This window comes from Doryrhamphus excisus, chromosome 8 (assembly GCF_030265055.1).
Source record: "Doryrhamphus excisus isolate RoL2022-K1 chromosome 8, RoL_Dexc_1.0, whole genome shotgun sequence".
Taxonomy (NCBI): domain Eukaryota; kingdom Metazoa; phylum Chordata; class Actinopteri; order Syngnathiformes; family Syngnathidae; genus Doryrhamphus; species Doryrhamphus excisus.
The window spans coordinates 19,068,761-19,090,588 of record NC_080473.1 but is presented as its reverse complement, the minus strand read 5'-3'; the positions used below and the strand labels follow the sequence as shown (position 1 = coordinate 19,090,588).

The following is a 21,828-nucleotide window of genomic DNA, read 5'->3' as shown; positions in this document are numbered from 1 at the left end:
TAATGTCAGCTGACTGATGTCATATGACATCTACAAAGTGACATTCATGCAATCGACCGGGAGCTCCTGGTGGACGTAATGGTCTAAATGCTCTAAATGCTGCAGCATCGTCTATTGTCGTCTTTTGTTGCCAGCTTTTAAAGCCCTTTGAGGCTCTTTTGTGATTTAGGGCTACAATATATCAATAAACTTGACTTGAGATGAATTTTTGCGGCTTTGCTCTGTCACAATTTTTCAAAAATATATTAAAGGTGACCGATTATGATTTTCCAAACAGACCATTTTGGAAAACCAAGGAAATCCAGCTGGAATTGATGCAGATTCTGAAAGATCTAGAAAGCTCTCTGCATGGGTTATTGTGTGTAGCTGCTCTATAGGAGTCCACAACTCAATACAAAGAGGAGAAAAATGAGCATAATAGGTCCCCTTTGATTCGTAATTCTTCGTAAATGATTCTGTTTTGTAGTTGAAAACGGCCTACTAGTAAATATAATTAATTTAAGCAAATGTTACATAGTTTTTGCTTAAATGAAGCAAATATACAAATGCAAATATAAGGTATTTCAGAATGAATCCTGATGTCACCATGCAAAATACACACCGGAGTCACCCGGAATTACTATAAAATGAATGAACCATTGAATTATCTTCAATATTTCAAATTCATTAACATTATAAGGTTTATGTTGTTGAAGTATACAGGAGTAGGGGGTGCATGCCTTCAGGTCAAATGTCTGAAGGGGTATATGAAAATATTAAAGTTTGGGAATGTGTCTAATATGTCTTCTTTTCTGTTATTATGTCTACTGTAGTCGATAATAGGAGTGTCAAGGTGACTGTGGTGGTGTTATATCATGTCTTGAGGGCTCTGATAATGTTACAAGGTCATAAAATGTTCATAATACGACTTTTTTTCATTTAATAATTTGACTTTATACTCATAAAATTAGAGCTGATTTTTCTTCATTTTTTCCTAAATCTATTTAATGTTTATTCTTGGACATTTTCTTCTCGTTATTATGATTTTATACCAATAATATTTTGAAATTATGTTTGCAAAATTATAACTTTTTTTCAAGTCAATTTTCCAAAAATTACTTTATTGTTTCTCATAATATAATAATATAATAATATAATAATATAATAATATAATAATATAATAATATAATAATATAATAATATAATAATATAATAATATAATAATATAATAATATAATAATATAATAATATAATTGATTTTTCTTCAATTTTTCCTAAATCTATTTAATGTTTATTCTTGGACATTTTCTTCTCATTATTATGATTTTATACCAATAATATTTTGAAATTATGTTTGCAAAATTATAACTTTTTTTCAAGTCAATTTTCCAAAAAATACTTTATTGTTTCTCATAATATAATAATATAATAATATAATAATATAATAATATAATAATATAATAATATAATAATATAATAATATAATAATATAATAATATAATAATATAATAATATAATAATAACTTTTTTCCCTTCAACATTTCAACTTGCTTTGACTAAATAAAAATGGAAATTTTATTCTCGTAGAATTACAACTTTTTCAACTTAATATTTTGACTTATTCTGCAAAACTCTTTGCCCAGCTGCTGTGTGTGTTTGTGTGTGTGTTTGTGTATGTCAGGCCACAGAGAGGTAAGCATTACAAATTCATGAGTTTGGGTGACGGAAAAGAGAAAGGTCTTATTTAAGGTTGGAAAACAAATCAATGTAAAGGTTTTGTTAAAGATTGCGGGGCGGAGAGTGCTGCCTCATGGACATGCAAAAGTTCAGCGTTCCATCTCTGAAGCGAAGGTGTCAGTCAATATTGACCTTTGAGCCTTTTCTCCGAGAGTTAAGCCCTGACTCGGGGCCACAGAGGACTTGACTCGTATGAACTCATCAAAACACCTCCCTGTCGTTTGACCTCCCTGCTGACTTCCACTCCTCTAATGCCTCCTCCATCCTCTCATCTTTGTGATTGATGCCTGACTCTCTCTTTCTCAGGGTTTCGCTTGGCCCTTGCCTTCCCTTCTATCCTCACTCCTTTTTTTTTTAGGTGATTATTTGTTTCCCTTTGAATTGTGTCCTCCTGCATCCCGCCGGGACATTCATTGTTTATAAAGACTTCTGATGTCATTGAAAGATTTCTGTAAAGATACATTCGATTTCCATGTCCAATGTGAGCTAATTACAGCAGTCAGATGTCAACTTTGTTGTTGCTGTATTTCTACGACACGTAGAGGTCATCTGCTCCTGCTTGGTGAATTCCATCCTTTTTACTGACAGGATTTATTTACTGCGTATCAGAGGTTGTGTACTTTTTCCCCTTGGTGGGGTTTTGCTTTGTTCATTGTAATACTAAGTAAATTAAATTCCCGGGCATCCAAATGTTCTTATCTGATACACACAGTTGCTGTTTGCTCCTTTTATTTAAATTCGATTCTGATTCAGGCTTGAACCAGGCTTTAACTTTCAACTGACTATTCAGCGGGTGTCTGCATCATGTGAGGATTTTTTTAGGCCAATATAAAGGCCCAAAAAAGGCCAGCATTGTTAGTCCAGTGAACGGCATCATGCCACGTCAACAAGCAAATGCTCTGTAATTAACTCATTCACTCCCAGACATTTTTGATGATTTTGACTGATTTTTCAAAGCACACAGAATATTGTGTTCTATGGCAATATAGACATAGCATATACCAAAAGAAAGTTTTGACTCCCATTTACCATCAGAAAAAAAAGTTTGTTTCTACATTTTTCTGTTTTTTAGTAATCAGCAGTAGAACATAGCTAAGTTTGATGGTGACCTTGGCACAACACCACAAAATGCCTTTTCACTTCCTGGTTGCTGTGCAGTATTTATTTCAAATGGGAGAGATGCAGGCCAAGTTCTTATAAAATGCACTTCTGCCACCTTGTGGTCGTTTTGTTGGCTTAAAACCTCATCACATGCTCTCTTCTAATGTGGAGTTGCATCATCACCTCTCTGCAAAAAAAAATACATCTTTAGTACCGAATGAGTTAAGCAGACAAGTGTGAACATCAGCATGGTTTGCTCTGACAAATCTTTAAGCAAAACTTGTTACATCTTCTTTGGACATCAACAACCCCAATGAAAAAAACAGCCACACTGATGCTGATGCTGGGAACACTAAGGTAGGATGGATTGCAAGGTGTGCATCAAGCACTTAAGGTGCCTTGAATACCGCCACTCCTATATTACTGTATTATCATTCATCGTAGCCATGCCATACCTCACAGTCTGATTGGCTGCCCTCTTCTCACCAAGCAGCCTTTTTCCAAACGAGAAGTCTTGTCACATTTTAATCTGACGGGATCTTGTGACGCCCCTATTATATACTAATGTATATCCAGACTATTAGTTGATCTTTTCATGGTTTGTCTGGTCCTGCGACTTATACTCTGGAGCGAGTGGGCGCTTAAATGTCTATTCTTGGTCTCTGATTTTGTCAGATAAATTTCCAACAAAAACTTATAGTCCAGTGCAGCTTATACAGTATATGTTTTTGTGCTTCTTTAATGAAAATATTCCATTCCTAACAGAGCCACAGATGTCATTTAATCTTCTTCTGGTGCTTGTCTGTTTAAATCGCAAATGGACCCGCTCAAAACATCCATTGAAAGTGTTGGCTTGTGGTCGTTTGTGTGTGTTTACATGCGGCCATTCTTCTAGTCCGCATCGATCATCATTGTCCACCTTCCAATGAGGCCCACAGGAGAGTCATTAAGAGCCAAGGGATCTTGGGAAGTGCTAATCAAATAGAGACACAATGTGGGACTTCAGGTACTTCAATTAAAGAAAAATCATCATAAAAGAAAATATTAAAAAATAAATACAAAAATGAAAAATTCATTAAATTCAATAAATAAAAGAAAGAAAGGCGGAGCAAAGAGGTTTGTTTGGGGGACGGGGTGGTGCAAATGGATGATGTGTCTTTTAAAGAGTCCTCCTCTGTGGTGAAAAGGAGTAATCGCCAGATTTCTTTCTCTTTTCATGTGGCGGCTTTCTGATGTGAAGCCAATCCGTCTGCCTGGCCATGTTTCAAAAGGCGTGCATTAACTCCTCATTTGGGCTACCCACCCCTCCTGCTCTCCTGGAGGCTCGTCGAGAGCCACTTAGAAGCCTCTTGTTGGCCCCCGCATCAGTGTGTTGTCTTTTCAGGAGTCTTGTAGCTTCTCTTATATAAGTCACATTGTTGTACGTTTGGATGTACAACTTGTACGTCTGCAACCATACTGGTATTCTCAGACAAGTACTATGTGTCCATAGAGCCTGTCTTTGAGCATCAAATGAGAATCATCTCTCATCAGTCCAGCCCTTTTATCAGGGCAGGAACCACATGGGTTCTTTGAATTCTGTGTAACTATCTGAGTCAACATTAACACTTTAACAACTTCAGCCCCCCAGCCAAGGTCTAGCAAGGTCCAAGCCGTCTCCAAAGGGAAACTGACTTCCTCTTCCTCATATACCTGCTGTGGAGGCGGTATCAGTAAACATCCCGTTAACTGTTTGTTATTGTATCTTTGTTCCAAGTGAAAGGTCTTTTGAGTGTCTCATCTCTATGCTGTAGATAAAATATACATACATGTGGAAAATATTCCATTCCTATCACTTTTCATGTACCCTCTTTCCTTGACTACCTCTTCATTGAGGACAGCTTTGTGGGATCTCTGAGACCCACTTTTAGTGAGGTTATTTTTAATTTTTATTTATTTTTACTCTTTTTGAATAATTCTTATGTCATTTTGATTTTGTGTCATTCTTATCTTAATTTTTTTTTACACTTTTATTTAAGTCATTCATTCATTCATTTTCTACCGCTTTTCCTCACGAGGGTCGCGGGGGGTGCTGGAGCCTATCCCAGCTGTCTTCGGGCGAGAGGTGAGGTACACCCTGGAATTGAACCCTGGTCTCCTAGCTGTGAGGTCTGCGTGCTAACCACTCGTCCGCCGTGCCGCCCTTATTTAAGTCATGTTTTATTTTAATTTTTTACACTGTAACTTTTTTCATGTATTTATTCCTCCATTTATTTCTTTATTTTGCAATACTTTTCAAACAAATGTTTATTTTGAAACATGAATACACATAATGTCCAAAGTGCATTTTAGAGGAATTTATGAGGTCATTTTGTCAAGTAAATGAGGAAGAACATGACAGTTGCATGCATACACTTAATGCATGAATTAAAATGAAATCTCAAAAAGACAAGCAACAAACTGTACAATGAACATACAGTATATTAAGGAAGAAGAATAAGTCCGACATCTGTGATATATTACATATTTTAATGTAATTTTTGCACCGAATCTTTTGGGTCCCGACCCACCAGTTGAGAGCAACTGATTTACAGTCATCTTCTCGTCCTTGGTAAGGTTGCGGCTTTTCAAAAAGGCCAAGAGAGTCAAAGAAAATGCAAAATACACACACACACACAGGCTCCTCGTCTGATGCTCCACTGAAATAAGCTTTGGTTATTATGTAGAGGTGTGACATCATGCATGACACGGGTTGAATTCAGAGGTTTTCTGTGGCTTTAGAGGCGTATTTTTCCATAAGCTTTTAGTGGGAGTGACTTTTCTTTTACTACTTCTTAATGCACTCCTAGTTGGAGCGCAGATGCAACATATTATTGAATTTCACTTTCCTTTTTTGTGCTACCATTTGCCCTGTCGACGTTTCACATTCACTTTGACAGTAGTGTGTGTGTGTGTGTGTGTGAGAGAGAGAGAGAGAGAAAGAGAGAGAGAGGGAACGATCATGATCTAGATGGATGGTACCAGGCCCCAAATTTCCCATTGGAAGACAGGAACACAGTGCTAGAGGATTAACCACTGTTTAATCTCCTGCGTCTGGGGCCGAAGTGTAGCCTTTGCTCTTTGTCTGTCTGCATGTGTGTGTGTGTGTGTGTGTGTGTGTGTGTGTGTGTGTCTTGAGCGCATATGTGCCCTTACACCCCAGTGGGTCTGAGCGATGTCTGCTGCTAGCCGATTAGTGCAGAGAATAACAACAATAGCCCGCCTCTGAAAATTGAGGAGCGTGGAAAAAACATGAGAGGAAGCAGAGGTATGGGACATTTTGGGGGCGGTATTTGGGAATACTGCCACATGGTTAGCTTGCAGGAGGTGTCAGAATGGCAGGTGAATGAGGTTAGCAAAGGTTGGATGAGATTTAAACACAAGGAATGCAGCGCTGTGTGTGTGTGTGTGTGTGTACAGACTACAGATTTAGCATCACTTATCTGCAAGCCAGCAATGTCGGTGCCTGGGGCTGGCCCGTCTTTTTTTTTTTATCTTATATTGCAAAGCGCCCTCTTAATTCTTTAGTACCCGTCACTGTGCTCCAACATTCACACATGCACAGCGTGATAGATTTGTCTCAAAAAGGTACACACATAGGTTCTAGCCTCCATTGGGCCCCATCTCCAGTGGGTCCTGTTCTCGCCCATGGCCAGCAGGTGTCACGTTGAGAGGAGACCTGGCTCACGCTGAGCTGCTGGCAGTGGATCCACCTGCCCTTGTGTCTCACACACACACACACACACACACACAAAGCGGAGCTTGCAGTCACAATACTTGCACAAATACACACTGCCTAATGCACACACACACACACACACAGCTGCTGGCACGGCTCAAGTTTTCTGACAGTCTGACAGCTGCTGGCTCTCCACTTGCATAGCTGCACCTTAGCCACTGGCCTTCAACTCCATCAAATATGAAACACACACAAAGCATATATTCTTCTTTTCTTAGTGGTATTGTCATATTTATTTATTGTCATTATTATGTAGAATAAATAACCTAATGTTTTTTTTTTTTCAAGGACATGTTCTGTCCTCGTGCATGCGTGGGTTTTCTCCGGGTACTCCGGTTTCCTCCCACATTCCAAAAACATGCTAGGTTAATTGGCGACTCCAAATTGTCCATAGGTATGAATGTGAGTGTGAATGGTTGTTTGTCTATATGTGCCCTGTGATTGGCTGGCGACCAGTCCAGGGTGTACCCCGCCTTACGCCCGAAGACAGCTGGGATAGGCTCCAGCACCCCCCGCGACCCTCGTGAGGAAAAGCGGTAGAAAATGAATGAATGAATGAATGTTCTGTCCTGGTTTTCATTGTTTTATATTGGGAAATTAAATTAGCTAATATTATTTTGTTATTTGTCCACTAAGACTTGTAAAGAGAGGCTGATGTCTCTAATGCAGAATAGACATGATATTATTTCAGAGAAACTCACTAGGGTAACAGGTATGCTGGAGCCTATCCCAGCTGACATGGGAGAGGAGGGTGATGATGATTGTGAGGGAGCTGCCAATCCTCCCTCATTGATCAGGTGTATGCCCCACCTCCACACTGTTATGTTTCTATTTGTGTATATAGTTGGCTTTTGTTATTTACATATATTCCGGTTAGTACTTTAATTATATTTGTTTGCCATTTAAGTTGTTTAATTGCCACTTTAGTTAGTTGGTTTTTCATTTAGAAGTCATTGGTTTTGTTCCTAATTTCTCATCAGTTTCTCCTTTTTTTTGAGGTGATTGGTCGGGGCACAAACATGGAGGCGCGCCCATGTGAGTGCAGGCCATGTCTTGTTTTCTGGCATATAATTATAGAAGTTCAATAATTAAGCTGTATTTCAGAATGTATGGGCAGCTCTCATCAATATAGTGTGTGTACAAAAGTGAATGTATGTGCGAGTTTAGAGAAAGATGCTGATATTTCTTCTGCGAGTGTGTCGTTGGTATCTTCCAAACAATAGACAAAAGTCATTGACACTCCTGATCAAAATGTTAAGCCCATTGGAAAATGTACATTTTGTTTCTAAGTCGAGCTTCAAAATGCCAAAAGAAGAAATGGGACTGACACAAGCCATTGCAAACAAGTGAAATCATCAGCTGGGAAAATTTGAATGTAATAATTGAATGTAATTTAGTGTCAGGTAATCACACTGTCATGATCTCTTGATGGCAAAGGCAAAAAGGCTTTCTCTCTTTGAACGCGTTGAGATTGTTGAGCTGCATAAGCAAGGCTTCTCGCAGCCTGAGGTTGTAGTAAGACAGTAAGACAGTCATTTAAAAGTTCTGAAAAACATTCCCAGGGTTATGGAACAAAAAAGTCAAGTGGTAGACTGAGAAAAATGTCAACGGGCCTGAATCTGAGAATCCAATTGGCTGTCTGTCAAGACACAAAACCATCATTAGCACAATGAAGGTTGTTACTGGTACTTATTGTAGTCCAATAACCATCAGAGAAGAAAAAAACCCTTCAGGTCGCGTCTCCTCCTATGTCAGAAAATTGGCCATTGCAGAAGAGCCCCAAACATGGGACATTGAAGGGTGGAAGGAAATTTTACTGTGAGAAAAAAATTGAACTTTGATGGCTTCCAATGTTACTGACATGACAAGGAGATGCCACCTGAGATGTTTTCCACACAGCACAGTGGAGGGGGGTCCATCATGATCCTTCAATGGAACAATGGATCTTCAGGTTATGCAGGGGATGTTGCAGGGTGCATCCCTCATGACTGAAGGCTCTGGTCTGTGTGGTAATGACTGGCTTTTTCAACACTTCACAAAGGACTTCTTCCGGAGGAATGATGTCACTCTTTTGGACCATCCTGCGTCTTCCCCTCATCTAAATCCAATGGAGAACATTTGGAAATGGATGGCAAGGGAGGTTTACAGAAACGGCCATCAGTTCCATACAGTGGATGCCTTCTGTGAAGCCATCTTCGCCACCTGGACCAACATTCCCACTAGCCTCCTGGAAACAAAGCCATGCCAAGAATGGCACTACTCATTACTCACTCCTTTTTTCTACATTTTATTTCTATTTCAGGGGTTTTTTTTAGCTATGGTCGTAAACTTTTGATGAGCTGATGAACAGCCTATTTCACTCCAATGTCTGTTGAGTCCCTTTTTTTGCATTTTGAAGTTCTACTTAGAACTTCCTTAAGACCCAACATTGCAAAATGTAAATTCTTGCAATCTTTCAACTGATCTTAACATTTTGATCAGGACTATATCACATCTACTGAATCTCAACAACAGTATATCTGCACTATTTCTCAATCCCCTCATTGTCCAGGAAAGGTTTCATTCATCACCGGGCTCTTCAAGTAAATGGGTTGCAATGGCCTCCTCTGCGATGATCACCTTGGAAGAGAGATTGATAACTCTAAGGCTTCTATGATAATTGAAACAGAGCAGATGGATGCAGCAAAGTTTGGGGTAAAATAACTGCAGAGCTGACAGAAAACAAGAAGTCAATGTCAAAGTGTCCAAACATCAGCATATCAGCAGAAAAGTCATTTGTTTGCTCAAGTTGCCTTGCATTCGGTTGCCAGCATGCGTGTGCAGCTTTTTTCATCCACAGCGTTTGATGCACCATTAGTACAGATTAGGGATCGACTGATATGGTTTTTTTCGGGTCGATGCCGATTTTTTTCCATCACCCTTAGCCGATGGCCGATTTTGCTTGGGCCGATACTTGTGGCTGATACTGCTTTTGCTGCCTCAATTTACATGAAAAAATGACAATGATAACAAATATTACAGGTCTCGAGTTTAAACAAATATTTATTGAAATGTAAACTGAACACAGTAGGATTCGGCTTTCTTAAACACACAATTAAACAGCATTTTAAGTTTATCTAGCATCGATGTGATGACCGCTCCTCCGCAGTGTGACACGCACAATTTAGTAAGATATATAAAACATTTCTCTCATCATTAAAGATTGTGTTGTGCACGCTAAAGACCCTCGTTCTCGCACACACATAACGCGACACGCATTTCAGCGTTCGCTGAATGAAAGTCCTACAAACACCACTCACATTCATACCTATGGACAATTTGGAGTCGCCAATTAACCTAGCATGTTTTTGGAATGTGGGAGGAAACCGGAGTACCCGGAGAAAACCCACGCATGCACGGGGAGAACATGCAAACTCCACACAGAGATGGCCGAGGGTGGAATTGAACCCTGGTCTCCTGTGAGGTCTGCGCACTAACCACTCGACCGCCGTGCCGCCTCCGTTTCAAGTAAAGAACGCATATATCGGCCGGCTGATGTATCGGTCGATCCTTAGTAGAGATACGCAACAAACGCAACACTTCGGGCAATGGCGCCATGCTTTCCTGTTTATTGTGTTGCTTCTTTGCCATTCATGTAGCAGTTTTTGGTTGTGCCTGTACCTAATATAGTGGCCCGTATATGCATATATTCATAGATCTATGAACTCTCATCCGTGTCAGTTTATGCATTTATGTTCACATTGCGGCAGCCAGAGGAGGCTTAGCGGCGCTCTCATTATGCGCCATTTGTTGCTTTGGCTCCTTCATGAGGAATCTGGCAGAAAAGTACACGCCGAGGGAAGCCAGGAAGTCAAGCAAGTGTCAAGTCAGCCAGGGGAGCATGAAAAGGAAATGCTGCCTCGTTTGAGAGCCGTATATGTGGCAGCTAGCCTCCGCCTTGCCCTTTGTCACAACCAGTGTGCTTTGTTTACTCGGGGGCTTTGTTGCTTGTTTTTGTGCAGCGACTCCTGGCAGGAGAACACTGGCCTTTATGCTGCGTATTGAGTGGACTGAGTGGAAAGCAGCTGGGCAGGACGATAGAGCAGAAGTGTGAGGCTGTAACTTGCTGTTTAACCCAAATGAAAGTACTGTGGAATCCCTCTAGAATATTTTTCAGCTCTGCATTCGCAAGCAAGAGTGCATAGAGGTCTGCAGACAACATGATGGAGGAAAGCAGTCAAAAGGCAGACAAGCCAAGAAAAGATGCTCGTGTGAGATAAGTGTTCTTGCCTGATGAAGTGTCAAGAGCTGAAAGTGTGTTTCGCTAACCTGCAGAAGCCCGAGTGAGAGTTTTGATTTGAAAGGGAAATGAAGGATGAAAGACAAAGGTGACAAAAACCCTGACAACATAAATGGCTTGTGTAATTGCTGGAGTGAACGTCGTCTGGCAACAACATTTAACATCGTACCCGCCTTCTTTGTTTGTCTCTGTCTCCTCTGAATTACCTTGGATCGCCACAAAACTTTAGCCAGGAAGATCATATGAAAATTAGTTCTTCTACGCTGCATGTGACTCTTCCTGAGGTGTGAAATTAGATCGGAAGCACTCCTTCCGCGCATAACCAGCACTTTATGTCATGTTCCACCTGACAGGTTTGGTTTCCCTTCCTTTCCTGTTTGGTGCTCTTATCTTGGTGTTCTGTTTCCTGTTTGGCACAATATGCCGCTGCTTTGCGGAGTCTGGAAAGCAACCTTTCCTCTTTAATAAGCAGCTCCTATTAAAGCGGACCTGCATTACAAGCAAAGAGCAACACCAATCACTTCACAGCACGGGGGTCCTACGTGCGGCCCCCAGCTGTTTCTTGAATGGCCGATGCCATATTCTAAAAATGTAATTTAACAAGAAAATTACAACAGCAAATATGTAAACATCAGCAGGAACTTTTGAAGAGAAAAAGTCGTAATCTAAAGACAAAATGTCATCAGTTTACTTTATGTAAAACATTGTAATTTGAGACACTTTTTTTCATGTTATGAGAATCAAACAAATCAAGTTGCGAAAAACTTATAATGTTATGAGAATGAAAATAATATGGTAATAAAAATATGAATTCCAAGAAGTAAATGTAACAACAGCAGAAATTGTGAAAATAGCTGTAATTTTATGAGAATAAAGTCAAAATATAATATATTTAGTAGTAGTCAAAAAGTGCAGATTTTCCGAGAATATACTTAAATATTTATTTATAAAATATTTATTTATTTATGCATTTTAGTAGCAAAGAAAAAGTTGTAATAACAACAAAGAAAACAAAATAAGCTTGTAATTTCTTGAAAATTAGGCTGCACAACAAGTTACAGTATGTGACTAAGGTCAAAAGGTTATGGAATAAAGTCATGACAAAGAATTTACAAAGATTATTTAAGAAGAAAGTTGAAATATTTGGAAAATAACAGAAAAAACGGGAAAGACCTACATTTGTACTAATAATTGGCTTTTCCACCATCAACACTCCTCAACATGCATGACAAGAAAAAAACCCAATGCATTCATCAAACATGCCATCTTCGATAGAATCACAGTCATCACACCCAAACCGCAATCACTGGCGCCTGACTAATTATGTCATCTTGTCACATGCTCCTCAACCTAGTGGAAGGAATCTGAAGCATCACCGTGTACCAACGTGACACATGAACACTTAGCATTACCCCCTCCTTTAATGCACACACGCCTCGGCCATCTGTTTGTTCTCGCTCTTTTCTCTGAAGTCTACATCTCACCAGACGCTTCTTTTCTACCACGTCTCTCTTTTCTGGGAAATGTACAGATAAAGCAGAGTGGAGTGTTTCTGTAAATAAGAGATGAGCTTTGAGGTGGAGGAGGTACGTATAATGCTGAAGGGGAATTCATGGCATCAACGCGCTCCCTTTTCTTCATCACTTCATCATTCCTCACGCCCATGTCTGTCCGCCCCTCATGTTCTTTTTGTGCTGTTCCTCCTACTTCCTAGATTTTTTCACATACGACGGCAATGTTTTCCAAATGATGCATGTTCACAGATGTCGACAGCATAAAAAAAGTTCTCCACTGTCCCTTTAGAAGGAAATCCTACATGTCAGAAAAAATGGTCCACTTAAAAAAGGCATTGTGAACGTAGCGTGCATGTCAAGTACATTTAAAACAGCATTACAAAGTCACCATTGTAGCATCATTTCTTGTTATTATGCAAAGCTTGTCATTAAAGTGCATATAGAGTAGAATTAAGTCTTTTGCTTCCAGGCTCCCCATGGTGCTGTGACGGAGTGTCATTTACTTTAAATTACATTTTCATTAGGCCGCTGTGGAAAGTCGGCTTGCAACAAAATTCATCTGTGTTGTAACATCGTGTCTAAGAAGCGATTCTCTAAATAGTACTAAGAGTAGTATTAAAGCACCGACATACTTAGCACGCAATATACTTTAAGAGGTGTCTTGGCTGGTCGAGTGTTGCGTTGCCATGGGAGCCGGTGTATCCTCCCAGAAATGTGGTTAGCCCCCATTGTAAGGTACAATAATTATATACAATATATTGCGACTGCAAATTGTCCATAGGTATGAATGTGAGTGTGAATGGTTGTTTGTCTATATGTGCCCTGTGATTGGCTGGCCACCAGTCCAGGGTGTACCCCGCCTCTCGCCCAAAGACAGCTGGGATAGGCTCCAGCGACCCCGTGACCCTCGTGAGGAAAAAGCGGTCGAGGGCGGCACGGCGGTTGAGTGGTTAGCGCGCAGACCTCACAGCTAGGAGACCAGGGTTCAGTTCCACCCTGTGGAGTTTGCATGTTCTCCCCGTGCATGCGTGGGTTTTCTCCGGGTACACTGGTTTCCTCCCACATTCTAAAAACATGCTAGGTTAATTGGCGACTCCAAATTGTCCATAGGTATGAATGTGAGTGTGAATGGTTGTTTGTCTATATGTGCCCTGTGATTGGCTGGCCACTAGTCCAGGGTGTACCCCGCCTCTCGCCCCCCGCGACCCTCGTGAGGATAAGCAGTAGAAACTGAATGAATGAATGAATATTCCGTTTAATCGAATTTACAGCACCCCATTTTCACTCTAATATGCAAGTTGAGATGTTTCAAAGTCACGGCTTTGTGACACTGAACATTCAAGGTGTATCCACCAAAGTGAACTGATGTTTAAAATAATAATATACACCATATTTGGCCATGAGAATATCTTTTGAACTTCACTTTCCCTGTCCAACAGATGTGTTTTTGTAACCTCTCCATGTGCACTGAACCTGCCAGCCTCCTCTCAGCTTCCAGCGTCCTCCTGTGTAGTTCACATCCCTCAGGCCCCGGATGATTGACATGTCAGGCACTGGGTTGGCCACCTTACTGGTCCTTATGTGTACGTCCCCTGTGGGGGAGTACTACTTAACAAAACTGCACACTTCTGTGGGAAAATACACAATCAAATGCTATTTTTATCCCATTCTTTCTCAAAAAGCAACCAATGTTGATTCTGATTTTCAACATATACGTCAGCCTCAATAAATGATACTTCTCTGAAAGTGAGCAGAATTCATCCTGCTGGTGATACTATAGCAGCATATATAATTGGATTCGTAAAAATACTTCCGTTACGAAGCAAAGCCTCCACCATATTGCCATACTGATCCACACAAAAGACAATCCTGAATATAAGATGACCCCTCACTGCATAAGAACTATAAGAGTTCCTCACTGCAACATCGGCATTGAAATGTGTCAATGTCATTTCATTGCAATGAAAAGGGACCTCATATTTGCTGTTTCTATGTCACGATTGGGCTTCACCCCCCCGAGACAGCTCTTTTGGTTTCCTTCTTTGCCTCTGTTCCGGTTTCCATGCTCTTATTTTTGTAACTACTTCCTTTCTTGTTCCCTTCCGTTTTCGCTATCCCTGCTCATTTCACACACCTGCCCCTAATTTCATACTCCCTATTTAGTTCAGGTGTGTGCTCCTTCTTTTGTGGCTTCATTGTGTTTGGTTTGTCTTTTGTTTGGTAGTTGTTGTATCCTGCTGCTGCAATTCAATTCAACGTTTTATCTGCACTTTTGGTCCTGCTCTCTGCATCCTGGGGTCGCATCGCAAAGCTGCCAAGACCGCACGTGACATTCTACTTTTTTTCCATTCTTTAATCATCATCAGTAGGACATAGGTAAGTTTCAACAAAATATCACTTCTCAACAAACAATGCTTTTTGTGAAAAGACACATTTCAAGCATTTTAATGGGAAACATGCAGGCCGAGTTCTTATAAAATGCACTTCTGCCACCTTGTGGTCAGTTTTTTCAGTTTAAAACTGCACCAAATGTGCTCTCTTCTATTGTAGAGTAGGGTATCACCTCTGTGTGCATCTACCGCAAAAAAATCGAAAAGGTGTGGAAAAAAAGTACGTCTTTGGGAGAGAGCAGTCAGGTTGAAAAAGAACCTATAAATACGTCTTTGGTGGTGAACATCATTGATTTGTTCCAGAACGTCCAACTCAAACCAAAACGGACTCTAACCAATGCAATTTTTCCCATAGAAAATAATATAAATCCTATTAATCTGTTCCCGACACCAAAAAATGTTCACCCAAAACACATTTTATAGACAATAATTATAGTTTTACATGCATAAATTGATTAAAAAAATAATTACAAGTGAATGGACAACTAAACAATTAACAACTAATTCTGCGTGCCTTGAATGCTCGAAAAACGGGCGGGACTCAAGGGGTCGTCTTCTGAAAAATGGTTGGGACTGAATGAGTTAAACGGTGAAAAAGAAAAGTAAAGGGAGTATTCCACGCTGGTGAAGGACACGGGGGGTATTGATGCTGAAAAGCGTTTTCAATACAGCAATCTTGTCTGCAGCCTCGCCCTACTAGTTCTGCACTGTTGGAGTCATCGGTCAGCGCTGCAACAAAAATGCAGATGGTTGTCACATTAAAAATGAGTCGATATGAAAAATACATACGGGGCCGTGTTTTGTGTGTGTTGTGGAATATTAAGTAAGTGTACTCAGACGCAGCTTGAGGGTGGAGGTGGACTCATTTTCTGCTTCTCGGTTGTAAATCCACTTAATAAAATAATGATCTGATTCATAGAGGTAGCGTCGGTGCGAAACGGAACATTTATTAGCCTGCCAGGTTAACTTTTGCAGAACTATTCCGATTAAGACTGCACTGCGGGCCACGCGGATGAAATAAGTGAGCATGTTGCAGGGAAGCAGTCAGCCAACAGATGGACCGTCCTCTGTCAACATGATGCATCGTTTTCATTTACTGAACTTGTTCTGTAGTCACTCATTGATATTCATTGCACCTAAATGCCTCTCCATATGAGGACTATTTTATTAGGCTGTAATGCTAAAGTAGGGCTCTCCCCTGCTTGCTAATCCCTACAAAGGTTGATGTATTTAGGTGTAATCCCTCCCATTATTGTTGCTTTTCTCACAATAAGACAGGGGGAATCAATTAAGGAAGTTATTTGTTTAGGGATGAGATAAATCCAGGTAAGCCAAATAGCGTCAAGTTTATTCCATTGCTCAAAAATACAGCAATAAATTCCATTGCGGCGTTATTCCTTGTGCCTGTTTAGCGATTCAAGCAGATGCTCCGCTTGTCAGCTTGGGACAGACACATTAATACATTGGTCTGGAAGCGCCGGTGCAATGCAAATTCCTCTGCATTTGAATATGAGCGTCCCATTGTCACCCCCATGTTGCTCATCCCCCCCCGACATTGCAACCAGCCCACCTGCCGCAGCGCCATACAGATGCATCTTCACGGCGTCGTGCGGCTTTGCATTGTTACTTCCTCTTATGTGTTCTTTCTCAGCCATAAATGCACAGCGATATTAAAGCTCTTAAATTCAGTCATGGGATTTTGATTCGGAACAGCAAGAGGGATTATAGACATCATTTAATTTCCCCCGGGTACGTCGTCTTGGAAGAGCACAGAAGCATATGGCTGCCAGCCTGTTGCTTTTTATGAGCACCTACTTGACCAACATTCATATATATATATTTTTATGTGTGTGTGTGTGTCTCGGGGTTTACTTATGATTATGCCTAGCTATGTCATTGGCCATTTAATAATGCACACAGCCTAATTGTCTGCTGAGTACAGTAGTACTGCAGGTATATTGTTCATATGTGTCATTCTCCCCAGGGTTGCATCAGGAAGGGCATCCGGTGTAAAAACTAAGCTAGAACCATTCATTCATTCATTTTCTACCGCTTTTTCCTCACGAGGGTCGCGGGGGTGCTGGAGCCTATCCCAGCTGTCTTCGAGCGAGAGGCGGGGTACACCCTGGACTGGTCGCCAGCCAATCACAGGGCACATATAGACAAACAACCATTCAAACAACCATTGTAGGACTTTGAATGAATGTGAGTGTGAATGGTTGTTTGTCTATATGTGCCCTGTGATTGGCTGGCGACCAGTCCAGGGTGTACCCCGCCTTACGCCCGAAGACAGCTGGGATAGGCTCCAGCACCCCCCACGACCCTCGTGAGGAAAAGCGGTAGAAAATGAATGAATGAATGAATGAATGAATGAATGAATGAATGAATGAATGAATGAATGAATAATTAGTCAGAACTTGTGGGTGGTGGTGGGGTCGGGCGCCACTGTGTCGATCCGCCCTCACTTTGGCCACCGTACATTTTAACATTCATCACTGTCATTCAAGAAGTCAACCACTGTTGAGAAAAACTTTAACTCAAATGCCAAAGATGTAGTTACATGTTTTATAAACCTGAACGCCGCATCCCAAAAACGTGTGTATATATATATATTGTATGTCTTTTAGATTATTTTGTGCAAGAGAGATCACGGTACTGTTTTCCAATGGCTGGTATTGATGAGTTCATATATTGAATGCTAAAAACGGTAACAGAGCTACTCATTGTGGATATGATTACATATTTTAAACATTTGGGGTGGTTAGGAATGGGATATTTTCCACCCTGCTGTTGGTGAGTGACAGATAGCTACAGTACATGTTGCAGTACACGCCAAGAACAGAGTGGAAAATGTTCCATTCCTAAGCAGCCAGGACGTACTGGTCATCCTCACATTTTTCTTATCAGTGAAAAAGCACAAACATTTAAAGAAAAAGCAAATTTTGCAAGATAATGTGGACTCGAGAGGAACATTTGACCCTAAAATAGTGTGACCTTTGGGGCTATTAGATTCATTTTATGTAATAATAGAGGCAATCATACACAATTAATACAGTAGTTATCTTACTGCTATCATTTATCGACTATATCTACTACTACTACTATCACTCAATAGTCAGGAAGTATAGTGTAGGCAATATCATGATAATAGACTCTTTATTCTGCAGCTAAAGGGTCGCCTGTGTTTATTTGCTATGTAAACGTTTAACTTGTGCTTATAGGCTGCTTGTTTTTTGTTCGGTCATATTTAGTTTTCAGCTCAAAATGGCCCGTCTGAACGACGCGGTTCGCTGGATTTCAGTGACCTCTCCATGTGCACTGAACCTACGGGTGTATTTCACGTCCCAACGGGACTAGAATGATTGATTTGTCTGGCACTTTGTCTGCCACCTCACTGGTCCTTATGGCTCAGACATCTGAGGATGATGACAAACATTTTACGTTCAAACCCTGCTGGACTTGTTCAGTTGTTCCTACACAATCTGCGAGCTGTCAGAGATGCGTGTCTTCACACTTTACAATGCGCAGGTGGCATGCATTTCTTTGTAAATGTCTTGTTTGTGCTAGAACACATTGCACTGTTAAGCAGGTACATGTGCAAACACCTGTGGAATTGCAAGTCAATGAGGACCAGTACCTTTTTTTAGCAGCTAGCAGATTTATTGGGTTGCACAAATGTCACGTTTCTAAGTGTCATTCAAAAGTAAAACAAAAGTTGTATTAATAACAGCAACTTTTAACTTTAAAAGATGTGCTACATTTAGGGAGCATTTCACATTCAAATTTGTTATATAAAAATAATACTACTATAATACTACTTAGTATCATTCTTTTCCTCATAATAATGTGAGTTTATTCTTGTAAAATTATAAAAAAAAAATTCTAGCTACAATACAAAACTTTTTTCTTTCAATATATAGACTTCAAAGTATTTTTAAGGGGGCTTTTTCTGTAATATTTGCATATATTAATGTTTAACATTTAGTATATGTGTGTGAATGAGAGGGACCCAAGTGGAAGAGTGAGGTTACAGGGAGAAGAGATCCAGAAGGTGGAAAATTTACAGTACTTGGCGTCAACAGTTCAGAACAATGGAGATCATGAAAAGGAGGTGAAGAAGCGTCTGCAGGCAGGATGGAATGGGTGGGGGAAAGTGTCAGGCGTGATGTGTGATAGAAGAAGAGTTTCAGCTAAAATGAAAGGAAAGGTATACAAAACTGTGGTGAGACCAGCCATGTTGTTTGGTCTAGAGAAAGGAAGCAGAACTGGAGGTAGCAGAGATGAGGATGCTGAGGTTCACATTGGGAGTGACCAGGATGGATAGGATCAGGAACAAGTACATCAGAGGGACATTACATGTTAGAGGCCTTGGAGATAAAGTCAGAGAGGCCAGACTGAGATGGTTCAGGCATGTCCTGAGGAGAGATAGTGAATATATTGGTAGAAGGATGCTGCGTTTAGAGTTTCCAGGTAGGCGGCGTAGAGGAAGTGAAGGAGGACATGAGGGTAGTTGGTGTGAGAGAGACAGATGCGGACGGGAAAAAGCCGAAAGAGAAAGAAGATTTTTCTTTACCATCTCAACTCTACACTACTAAAATGACATTATTTGCCCTACTAATATTATATATTTTTTAAATTAAATTCTATTTTTAGTATGTGTCTCATGCCACAAATGGCTGTATTGTACTGAGCAACCAGGACAGGGATGTGTATGGCTCTAGACGTGACATTCCAGGTTCTATGGTTTTACAGCACATGCGTGTAATCGTTTGTTGGTGTTGAAATTGTCTATCATGGAAGATGCTCTTCAGACTAACCTTTCTGAGCATCGCAGACTCCAAGTGGCGGATAGGAGGCACTCAGCGTTCCGCCTCTTATCTTCCGAGTTAAAGACAGCCATCAGTGAGGAGGCATCCTTGCTCATTAAACACAAACACGCTGTGTTGTCTTCCTCCCATCTCTTATCCACCCTTCATGGTGTCTTCTAATCCATAGCCAAAAGGCTGACATCATCAGCCGCCTCCACCTGCTCGCTGAGGAAATACTTTGCTGATCAGATAGTGACGCTGCAGTCCGGAATGAGAGTGAGCTGATAAAAAAAAGGGAGAAGTGGAGGCTTTTCAGCAGAGATTGAGAGATGGGGACATCCATCTTGATACGCACCTATCTGCATCTCAGCTCAGCTATTGTGCTGACCAAGAAAGAGAAACTACCCGGACAGTATTTATTTTATCTAGCAAACGCAAGCGGGTACTATGTCAGCAACTACACGGTGCGGGGGGGGGCAAACCTTTGCCAGAAGGGGCCGCAACGTGAAATATGAAAAGATGCAACTTTAACACTTTGATATTTTGCAAACATGTAGATATGCTAAGGAGTGATACAGTATATAATTCAAGCAAAACATGCATCTCCATTTTCTCAAATACTAGAAAAAGCCTTATTAATATGAACTTTGGCTTTTGCTCTGGTTTCCCTTTTTTCTGTTTTTTTAAATAATTTTCCAAATATTCCAACTTTCTTTTTGTGTATTTTTGTAATATTTGTAATGAAAAAAATTGACTTTATTCCCATAATACAACTTTTTTTTCCCAGCATAATTTTCAAAAAATTGCAACTTTGTTTTTCATAATATTAGAACGTTTTTGGTGACATATTTTATCTTTAATATGTCAACTGTGTGCTTTTAAAATGACATTATGGTTCCTCACATACAGGACTTCATTATTGTAATTTTTGTATTTTCTTTTTTCCATTCCTGCTGTTGTTGAACATTTAGTCACTGAAAAACAAACGGCAGGCAGGAAGTCAGACATGCTTGTTCTGGATGCTGCAGTGGGGGCGGAGCTGATCGGCACAGGGGATCAGTGTCTTAAAGCAAGTATCTGTATCAATGTCGATACTGTCCTTTTTCATCGATATCGGCCGCTACCGATCTGTAGCCGATCAATCAGAGCACCCCTAGTTTATTCCCATAATATTATGACTTTATTCTTGTAACATTATAAAGTTTTCCACAACCAAATGCTCCATATATTAAAACTTCAATCTTTGTTTTGTTTGTTTCTCATAATACTATGACTTAAAAGTAACATTATTTTTCTTTAATATTTCACCTTTAGGATACTAAAATGACAAATTTTTCCTCATAATATTACATTAGGGCGTCACGGTGGTCTAGGGGTTAGCACGCAGACCTCACAGCTCGGAGACCATGGTTCAATCCCACCCTCGGGCATCTCTGTGTGGAGTTTGCATGTTCTCCCCGTGCATGCGTGGGTTTTTCTCTGGGTACTCCGGTTTCCTCCCACATTCCAAAAACATGCTAGGTTAATTGGCGACTCCAAATTGTCCATAGGTATGAATGTGAGTGTGAATGGTTGTTTGTCTATATGTGCCCTGTGATTGGCTGGCGACCAGTCTAGGGTGTACCCCGCCTTACGCCCGAAGACAGCTGGGGTAGGCTCCAGCACCCCCCGCGACCCTCGTGAGGAAAAGCGGTAGAAAATGAATGAATGAATATTACATTATTCTCAATATTTTTACTTAATTTCCTGCATTTTTATTTGTTTTTGTGAAATTCTATTTTTTAGAATGTGCCAAAAATGGCCCTGTCTTACAAGGTATTGAGCACGACACGTTCAGACTATTGTGCGTCACCATATTTCCCTTATCATAGAATCCAAGGGCGGTATACTCACCTGAGCTGTCACCCATTCAGTATGTTTGGCATGCTATGGACCGGCGTACACACAACTTAAGACAAATGGTGCTCACGCCATCGATGTACTGTATGGCGAGTGATTCCCACCACTGGTGAGTGTGTGGGTATCTATCTACGTATATGTGCATCTCACATGTCACACTGCAAAAGGCTCAGTTTGGGCAGCCGCTATGTGCATGCCACCCAAGTGATGCACATCTAATACTAACTACACACACACATGCACGATATACACAATATACACAAGCACAGAGCACGGCACTTTTTCTTAAAGTATCCTCAAGACAGTGGGCGGTAGCCAGTAGCAGTTTAAGGGAAATTAATGAGCTCTTATAATGAATTCATCA

General features: G+C 40.6%; 1 protein-coding gene across 2 annotated transcripts in view; it reads left to right on the top strand.

Annotated features, from left to right (window-relative positions):
• The window catches only part of schip1 (schwannomin interacting protein 1), a 266,272-nt gene that overhangs the window by 171,152 nt on the left and 73,292 nt on the right, over window positions 1-21,828 (top strand). Inside the window, exon 1 of one of the 2 annotated variants that reach the window (XM_058079064.1) lies at window positions 14,573-14,743. The exons of the other annotated variant lie outside the window; for it this stretch is intronic. The gene's annotated coding sequence lies outside the window, so the exon portion shown is untranslated. Of the gene's footprint in view, window positions 1-14,572; window positions 14,744-21,828 lie in introns of those variants that run through there. 2 annotated transcript variants of the gene reach the window in all.